The following is a 9,619-nucleotide window of genomic DNA, read 5'->3' as shown; positions in this document are numbered from 1 at the left end:
GGGGAGGGGAGGTGGATGTTAAGAAACCAAGAAAGTTTGGCTGGGCGCAGTGGCTCAAGCCTGTAATCCCAGCACTTTGGGAGGCCGAGGCGGGTGTATCACGAGGTCAAGAGATCGAGACCATCTGGTCAACATGGTGAAACCTCGTCTCTACTAAAAATACAAAAAATTAGCTGGGCATGGTGGCACGTGCCTGTAATCCCAACTACTCAGGAGGCTGAGGCAGGAGAATTGCCTGAACCCGGGAGGCGGAGGTTGCGGTGAGCCGAGATCACACCATTACACTCCAGCCTGGGTAACAAGAGCGAAACTCTGTCTCAAAAAAAAAAAAAAAAAAAAGAAACCAAGAAAGTTGGAAACAAAGTAGAGTGAATGAGCTCAAAGGGAGATACATGGCCTGGGGTATCCCTAGGACAATCTTTCTGGCGGGCAGAATGGGAGAGGGAAATGTGGATTTGCTAGCTTCAGACTAACATGGAGTGGCTGGCCTCAAGACTGAACACTGCCTGGCCTCTTGAGGGTGCTCAGTACATATTTATCTATTCATTGAAAGAATGGGTGAATGAAACATAAGACTCAGGCATGGTGGCTCATGCCCATAATCTCAGTACTTTGGGAGGCGGAGGTGAGTGACTCACCTGAGGTCAGGAGTTGGAGACCAGGCTGGTCAACATGGTGAAACCCCATCTCTATTAAAAATACAAAAAAAATCAGCTGTGGGTGATGACCTGTCCCTGTAATCCCAGTTACTTGGGTAGCTGAGTCAGGAGGTCGCAGTGAGCCAAGATCATGCCACTGCATGCCAGCCTGGGTGAGAAAGAGAGACTCTGTCTCAAATAAAAAAAGAAACATAAGACTCGTGGATGACTTCTGTTCTCATGTTCTTGGGAGGCAGAAAAGCAGACACATGAAAAGAAAAATGTTTCCCATGGGTGGAACCAGTGGGAAGCGTATCCTATCCACTCCCAGACATTGAACCAGTACCGAACAATAATATTTCACCCAAGCACAAGCCCAGCGGCATAGCTTTCGGAAGACCCAAGCAAAACTGTCTTTGGTGAGGCCCTTCACAAGGGGCTGAATCCCAGCAATACAGGCACTCACCTTGTAGGAGGACTCCTCCTGGACATGCTTATGCAAATGAAAGCACATTGTCCTGACCACCAACAGTCGTGTTCGAAACAGACGGGATTGGGTTCCATTTGCCACTGGAAACCCAGTGATTTCACAAACAGTAGCAAAAACTTGCTGTTTGTCCCAACCTAGAGAGACAGTTCTAATAACCTGTGGGATTCATGTGAGCTGAGGCTTTTCAAAAGTCACTGAACTTTTCTAATTCCATCACTGCCAGTAATAGCAATGTGGTTTTTTTTTGTTGTTATTATTGTTATTTGTTTGTTTGTTTTTGAGATGGAGTCTTGCTCTATTGCCCAGGCTGGAGTGCAGTGGCACCATCTTGGCTCACTGCAACCTCTGCCTCCCGGGTTCAAGTGATATTCCTGCCTCACCCTCCCAAGTAACTGGGACTACAGGCCCCCGCCACCACACCCAGCTAATTTTTGTATTTTTAATAGATATGGGGTTTCACCATATTGGCCAGGCTGATCTCAGACTCCTGACCTTGTGATCTGCCCACCTCAGCCTCCCAAAGTGCTGGGATTATAGGCATGAACCACTGTGCCAGGGCACAGCAATGTTTTAAAGATTCTGAGTCTAATCCCTACTTAAAACATAAACACTTCCATACAAGGATCGAAAAATATTCATCTCTTGTCTCCTGACAAAAAGTTACCACTGGTTGCATGCTTGTATTAATTGGGATTCTGGTTTCAAGAATCATGTAAGTTAAAAATGGGAATTTATTATAAAAATGCAGCAGTGACTCAGAGACCAAGGGTAGGAATGCAGCTGGGTCAAAGGAACCCTGGGAGCCTGCAGACCTCTCTCTTCTCCTTCTCTGTCTTCTGCTTTCAGAGATTTCTGCTTCATTATTCTTTCATCCTAGATGTACTTTCCCTAAATCTGTAGCCATGCAGTGGGCAATGATGGTTATCTTGGAATCCTCACGTTCATATCTCTTCCTTCTAAGGGATACCACAACTCTTAATTCCAATTCCAAATTACTGACAGAAGGAATATATTGAAGACCATTTTAGGTCAAGTGTCTACCCCTAATTCAGTCAGCTATGGGAGGGAGGAGGTCACATGACACAAGTTTGGCTACTGAGTACCTTTCTTTAGCGTGGAGGAAAGGGTGTTTCCTAAATCTGATATTTTATTGCCAGGAGCATGAAAATACCCCATCCAGCAGATTAAGCAAATTTCTGTGCTCATCCTGCAGAATTTCTGGGTGACTGGTGGCATCTCCTACAGTGATATGAGAATGCTGGCTGGTGGAGAGGCGAGTGATAAATCTCAGCAGCTTGACAGTAACACTGCCTCCTTTCCTCTCCCACATCTTTGGAAAAGCTTAAAGTCTGCAGATTACCAGATGGGACCCCAAGTTAAAGGCCTGCATACTCCCTGGGTGTGTATAGCTGTGGCATTTGGTGCAACAATGACTCTAGCAAAATAGTTTCAGTGAGGTTTCTGGTGCCAAGCCCTATTTTACTACTGTTGCCGGAAAAGTAACGTGATGACTTACTTCATCGAGAGGCACTGATTAGAGTCTGGGCCACTTAGATGTTCTTTCTCCTGAACTTTGGTTTCTTTTAAGTCATTAAAACCTAATTTGAGGGAAAAGCATCCTTTATTCTTAAGAAATGAAAAGACAAAATTAGTTGAGGAGAATTATAAGCATCCTCTCTTTCTATATTTACCTCTAGCCTTTTCAGAGGAAGGAGCCCTCTGATAAAGCTGCATGTGGCATGAGATGAACATTCCCCATTCTGATCACCAGTGTTCATATCTCTTTAAAAATCATGTAGCTCCTTCTTGCCAACTGAGTTTTAGAGAGCAGGAGGCTCACTGTGAAGTCACACCGGAGAGACTCCTTAGAGGTTCTTTTGAACCACAGGAGAAAAAAGAAAACATTTATGTGTTTCTCAGAATGTCTCCGGTTTTCCATCAGTGCTTTTGGTTTTTGTTCAGAGAACCTGTTAGTATAGTTCTGTGCTTTCTTTTGAATGAATTCAAAGAAGAGCAGACATTACTAAATGATTTCATTGATTGAAATGTACCCAGAAAAGGCCTATGGCCAAAGAGCCAGTGACTGTGACATCTTTGAGGAGAAGTAATATCTTAAAGATAATACATATGTAAGGGGAAATTCAAGCATTAAACAATGTCTTCCTACATGAATGATGAATGAATAAAGATAAGATTAAGGAACCTACTTTTGATGCAATAATTATGGCAGGATAAATGGTTTCTTACTTGTGCTGTAGAAGTGAATAAGGAGTAGTCTTCTTTCCCCTTCCCAAGAAGTCTTCATGTTCTGCATGTTTGTTCCCTAGCCTAGGCTTTTGTATTGAAAAGCTAAAGTATAAGGGACCTGGAAATCAACTCTCTACCATCCAAGCAAAAGAATGGATGATGGGAGGGTGGGAGAAGTAGTGGAGTCAAGGCATAGCTGTCCAAGCAGGGAGTGCAGTGGAAACCTTATCCTACAGAGGGGTGATAACAGTGGTGGAAGATCGGATCAGCCTGTGGAAATGAGGGCTAAGGAGCATTCTAAGAGGGACAACATATGCAAAGATCCTGTGGCTGATATATACATGGTACACACAAGGAACTTACATAAGAGAGGAGGAGCAACGCAGGACAAAGGTTTGAGGGATCCAGCTCTTCGGAGTCTGTTAGCTAGTGTTAAAGATGCTGGTCTTTTTCTTGAGAGCAATGAGTTTTAAGCAGGGGAATGAGACAAATCCTATTTACTTTACAGGCATTTTAGCTTTATAAATTATGGATTATGATTTATACTTTATATAGTAGTTCAATAAAGAAGGTACAAGGCAGCCTCATGGAAATAGCTTGGAGGAAGCTTAGCAGTTCTATAATCATCATCAGCCACCCCAAATGAGCATACATTCTTATCCCACACAAAAAGAGCAGTGCACCTACTGTGGAAATGCAGCTTCTGCACAAGCCCTTAAGCACTCCATCCTATCACCTGGACCCCACCCATATTTCCTAGGCTCCCTCGGAGGTCTCCTCCAGTCTCCTTACCTGCGCATGAGCTTCCTGTTTACCATCGCATAAGGACGTTCTCTGGCCACTGGCATCTGTTTGACCTTTGCACAGGGGTTTCATCTTATAGAAGTGACACTCAGCCAAGAAGGACAGGATTTGGGAAATTAAACCCAGCTTCCTAGCCCTTCTCTCCAATGATTCTGAGTTATGTTCCACAGAATCTCTCATGAGGATCACCAGCAGCATGGAGCCTCAGTTGCCCACAGAAGAAACTTGACCATTAATTTACCCTTTATTGCTTTTTCTCCCTTCCCTATCACATATTCCCTAACTCTCTCATAGTGCTTCCTGGGTCAACTTCTATATAAATTACATGTAAATTCTTATCTCAGAGTGTGTTTTTGGGAGAACCCAAACTAAGACAGCCCTTAACCAATATGGCCTACTGTCTCTCTTAATAGTTGCTGGAAATTTTCCCCAAAATTTCCCCTTTTTTAAAATTTGAGACAGTCTCACTCTGTCGCCCAGGCTGGAGTGCGATGGCGCAATATCACCTCACTATAGTCTCGACCTGCTGGGCTCACATGAAACTCCACCTCAGCCTCCCAAGTAACTGGGACTGCAGGCACACACCACCACACCCAGCTAATATTTTTTTATTTTTTGTAGAGATGGGGTCTCGCCATGTTGCCCAGGCTGGTCTTGAATTCCTGGGCTCACCTATTCACCCACTGGGATTACAGGCATGAGCTGGCCATATTCCCTTATTATCAGATCAATTTAACAAGCATTTTATGGGTGCATGGCCCTGTACCTGTAGGTACAATGGAGCAACTTATGACACCTATTTGGTCCATGACGTTGGACAGAAGGTAAGAACCCCAAATAGTGAAAAAGGAATAAATGATGGAAAGAGAAAAATGACAGTTTTATATTTAGGTGACCCTATGCAGGGTTATGATAGAGCAATGGCACTTATATCCTAATATATTACTCTTCACTCTTACTCCAGGATATTAAATGTCTCCAGCAGGGAAAATAATGTCATGCCATTAAGAATTAATAATATACATGTTTTGATGACATTACCCTATTAATTCCAGTTCTATCTTAGTTGAACACAAATGCTGTTCGGTGTTTGGATGATTTATTAAGATATGAAGGAAAGCTTGCCACATTTCTAGCTACAGTCATAAATAATTTTAACATCTTTCATTTCACATTTTCAGTTTAAAAGGCTGAGGCGGGAGAATCACTTGATCCTGGGAGGTGGAGGCTGCAGTCAGCCAAGATTGCTCCGCTGCACTCCAGCCTGGGTGACAGAGAGAGTCCATCTGAAAAAAAGAAAGAAAGAAAGAAAAAAGGCAATAATATTGGCAAACTTGTCATGGGTGAACTTTATGCCTCAAATTATATTTTGAGCATGAACTCTAATCTTTAAAAGCAGCATACATTTTATGGCTTTTAAAAAAAGTGTAAGTTCTCAACTTCAGACCTTGTTATTGGTCTTTTCAAGGATTCAACTTCTTCCTAATTTAATCTTGAGAGGGTGTAAGTTTCCAGGAATTTATCCATTTCTTCCAAATGCCCATCAGTGATAGACTGGATAAAGAAAATGTGGCACATATTCACCATGGACTACTATGCAGCCATAAAAAAGGATGAGTTCATGTCCTTTGCAGGGACATGGATGAAGCTGGAAACCATTATTCTCAGCAAACTGGCATAAGAACAAAAAACCAAACACCACGTCTTCTCACTCATAAGTGGGTGTTGAACAATGAGTACACATGGACACAGGGAGGGGAACATCACACAGCAAGGCCTATTTGGGGGTGGGGGGAGCTAGGGGAGGGATAGCAGGGGATGGAGGGGTTTGAGGAGGGATAACATTAGGAAAAATACCTAATGTCGATGATGGGAGGATGGATGCAGTAAACCAGCATGGCATGTGTATACCTATGTAACAACCCTGCACGATCTGCACATGTACCCCAGAACTTAAAGTATAATAAATAAATAAATAAAATTTTAAAAAAGAATTAAAACAAAATGAAAGTGTTAAGTCCCTACATCTAAGACCTGAAACTATGAAACTGCTAAAAGAAAACACTAGAACATTGGTCTGTCCAGTCAAAGATTTCTTGAATACCTCAAAAGCATAGGCAACCAAAGCAAAAATGGACAAACAAGATCACATTAAGCTAAAAAGCTTCTGCACAGCATAGGAGACAATCAATAAAGTGAAGAGACAACCCACAGAATGGGAGAAAATATCTGCCTATCTGACAAGAAATTAATAACCACAATATGTAAAGAGCTCAAACCACTCAATAGGGGAAAAAATCAAATAATCCAATTTAAAATGGGCAAAATATCTAAATACACATTTTTCAAAGGAAGACATATAAATGGCCAACAAAAATATGAAAAAATGCTCAATGTCATTAATCAGAGAAATGCAAATAAAAACTGCAATAAGATCATCTTACGAGCAGTTCAGCAGTCCAGCGGATCTGTCTCTTGCTTCAACAGTGTTTGGATGGAACAGATCCCGGGGACTTTCTTCTAGCCTCCGACTGCCCTCCAATTTCCTCTCCAGTTGCAACCTCCAGGACCATCTTCTCGGTCATCTCCTGCTTCTGGGAACCTGCTAACACTGTTTTTGTGGTAGGCTCCTTTTTGCCAACCAACTAAGAGCTCCCAGATTTGTCAGAATTATTCCACCAATGTGGAGGCAGCTGTCAACCACCTGGTCAACGTGTACCTGCAGGCCTCCTACACCTACCTCTCTCTGGGCTACTGTTTCGACGGCGATGATGTAGCTCTGGAAGGCGTGAGCGCGAGGGCTACGAGCGTCTCCTGAAGATGCAAAACCAGCGTTGCAGCCGCGCTCTCTTTCAGGACATCAAGAAGCCGGCTCAAGATGAGTGGGGTAAAACTCTGGACGCCATGGAAGCCTCCATGGCCCTGGAGAAAAATCTGAACCAGGCCCTTTTGGATCTCGTGCCTTGGGTTCTGCCGGCATGGACCCCCATCTCTGTGACTTCCTGGAGAGTCACTTCCTAGATGAGGAAATGAAAATCATCAAGAAGATGGGTGACCACCTGACCAACCTCTGCAGGCTGGCTGGCCCACAGGCTGGGCTGGGCGAGTATCTCTTTGAAAGGCTCACTCTCAGGCACAACTAAGAGCCTACTGAGCCCAGCCACTTATGAAGGGCCTTTGCAAAATAACAGGGCTTCTGCCTAAGCCTCTCCCTCCAGCCACTAGGCAGCTTTCTAACTACCCTTACAAGCCTTGGACCAAATGGAAATAAAGCTATTTGAAGCAAAAAAAAAAAAAAAAAAAAAGATATCACCTTACCCCAGTTAAAATGGCTTGTACCCGAAAGACAAAAAATAACAAATGCTGTCCAGGATGTGGAGAAAAGGGAATCCTCATTGTATTGTTGGTGGGAATATAAATTAGTACAGCTACTATGGAGAGCAGAATGGACATTGCTCAAAAAAACAAAAGAACTACCATGTGATCCAGCAGTCCCACTGTTAGGTATATACCCAAAAGAAAGGAAATCAGTATATCAAAGAGGCATCTGCACATTCATGTTTACTGCAGTGCTGTTCACAATAGCCAGGATTTGGAATCAACCTAAACGTCTATCAGTAGATAAAGGGGTAAAGAAAACTAGGTGCATACACACAATGGACTATTATTCAACTACAAAAAAATAACGAAATCTTGTCATTTGCGACAACATGGATGGAACTAGAAGATATTATGTTAAGGCACAGAAAGATAAATATTACATATTCTCACTCATATGTGGGAGCTAAAGATTAAAGTAATTGGACTCATGGAGATAGGGAGTAGAATAATGGTTCCCAGAGGCTGGGGAGGATGCTGGGGAGGAGGGGAAAAGTAGAGACAATTAATAAATGCAAAAATATAGTTAGATAGAATAAATAAAGTCCAGTATTTCATAGTACAACAGGGTGACTATAGTCAACAGTAATGTATTATATATTTTAAAATAACTAAAGGACTATGACAGGAATGTTCCTGACACAAAGAAATGATAAATGCTTGACGTGTTGGATACCCCATTTACCCTGATGTGATTACTACACATGGTGCCAGTATAAAAAAAGTTAACTTCAAAAAAGGTACAAGTCCTATGACATGATATAGAATCATACCTGAATCTATCATGATAATCTTTCACAGGTTTGCAAATCTACTTTGTTTTGCTAGACACAATGAGGATGTCGTTAGCTGTCTTAAGGGAATGCCTGATGGCTTGGCTTGAGCCATACCAACTTCCAGAAAGAAGTAAAGTTAACTTTGCAGTTCATTGAAGACACTGTACTATTTCAGTTTTGGATTTCCACTGATTCCTGAGCTTTGTGAAGATAAGCCCCATAGCTTTAGTGAGAATGACATTTCTGTAATTCCATCTGTACTGAACACATTGAGCTCTGGAATATTCCAGCATGTTGCCAACCCTCGTAGTGTGCTGAGGTTCAAGGATTCTGGAGATGACATGAAAGCCAAATAATTCATTTCACCAGAATTCTCAGGATGTAGGGCAGGTTTTTTTTATACACCAGAAGTGGAAGGAAACTGTTGTCATCTCAAATTAACTCAAAAAACCAATTGCAAGACAGTCCTTGGATCATTTAGTGTCCAGTGAGGATTCATCACTTGCTTTCACTCAGGGGACACTTTCCTGGAATTAATTTACGGTGCAGGAAACTTGGGTCTTAACAGATACTGAAGGGTCACGACAGAGTATGAAGGTATGCTGGGACAAGGAGCACAGAATTGGTGGTCCCAAGCCAGTCTACCCAGCCACTTCAAGAAAACCCAGATCACTGGTGGCAAAAGGCGATGGTAGGAAAGAAGAAAGAAGAGAGACAGGGACAATTTGTGGAGGTGCTTGAGAGATAGAGGCATTGAGAGATTGCAAGGAAGAATTTTCTGTTGACATTGTATTCAACTGATAGACATTCCAAGAAATAAACTATAACTGATCATAGTTCAAACTTCCAAACAATTGAAGAGGAATGAGTAACTTTCCATTGAGCAATGAAAATCTGTGTAGGTGCCAAGGTACACTGATAAATCAACTTGAGGAAGAATGGAACAAGGGCTAGATAGCAAGATTGTCACCACCAACCCAAAACACAAAGAGCTCGAAGTTTTATTTTTCTATCTTGATTTTTAAAAATGTAGGAGTTTTTTATTTTTTAATTGTGAACCACATAAATTAGCAACTAACATTTCTCAATTTACATTGTTCTTTCCACGAACTTTTTCTGGTATTTTATTCTTTTGACAATAAAATAATGCGGCTAGGCATGGTGGCTCACGCCTGTAATCCCAGCACTTTGGGAGGCCAAGGCGGGTGGATAATGTCAAGAGATCGAGACCATCCTGGCCAACATGGTGAAACCTCGTCTCTACTAAAAATACAAAAATTAGCTGG

The 9,619-nt window shown here is 42.2% G+C and overlaps 1 pseudogene; it reads left to right on the top strand.

Moving 5' to 3' along the window:
* Positions 1 to 3,173: 3,173 nt before the first annotated feature.
* On the top strand, positions 3,174 to 7,484 carry LOC100412537 (ferritin light chain pseudogene; annotated as a pseudogene).
* Positions 7,485 to 9,619: the final 2,135 nt, after the last annotated feature.

The sequence above is a fragment of the Callithrix jacchus genome, chromosome 1, assembly GCF_049354715.1.
Source record: "Callithrix jacchus isolate 240 chromosome 1, calJac240_pri, whole genome shotgun sequence".
Lineage (NCBI taxonomy): Eukaryota > Metazoa > Chordata > Mammalia > Primates > Cebidae > Callithrix > Callithrix jacchus.
The sequence above is the reverse complement of the archived record's forward strand: the minus strand, read 5'-3'. Positions and strand labels throughout refer to the sequence as shown.